The sequence below is a fragment of the Mizuhopecten yessoensis genome, unplaced genomic scaffold (assembly GCF_002113885.1).
Source record: "Mizuhopecten yessoensis strain PY_sf001 unplaced genomic scaffold, ASM211388v2 scaffold11045, whole genome shotgun sequence".
Classification (NCBI taxonomy): Eukaryota; Metazoa; Mollusca; class Bivalvia; order Pectinida; family Pectinidae; genus Mizuhopecten; species Mizuhopecten yessoensis.
In genome coordinates this window covers 125,850-126,064 of record NW_018408851.1, presented here as the reverse complement: position 1 = coordinate 126,064, position 215 = coordinate 125,850, and the positions used below count along the sequence as shown (strand labels likewise).

At 39.5% G+C, this 215-nt stretch overlaps 1 protein-coding gene across 3 annotated transcripts in view; it reads right to left on the bottom strand.

Annotated features, from left to right (window-relative positions):
• Nucleotides 1-215, bottom strand: part of LOC110464958 (GTPase-activating protein and VPS9 domain-containing protein 1-like) — a 43,717-nt gene that overhangs the window by 25,530 nt on the left and 17,972 nt on the right. The window lies entirely within an intron of this gene.

Here is a 215-nt window from a genome sequence, read left to right as displayed (position 1 = left end):
GTCAGACACAATCTCTGATACCTCAGACACAATCTACATCAAACAGTCAAGTCAGAAACAATCTAAACCAAACAATCAGGTCAGACACAATCTCTGATACCTCCGACACAATCTAAACCAAACAGTCAAGTCAGAAACAATCTAAACCAAACAATCAGGTCAGACACAATCACCGATACCTCCGACAAAATCTACATCAAACAGTCAAGTCAGAA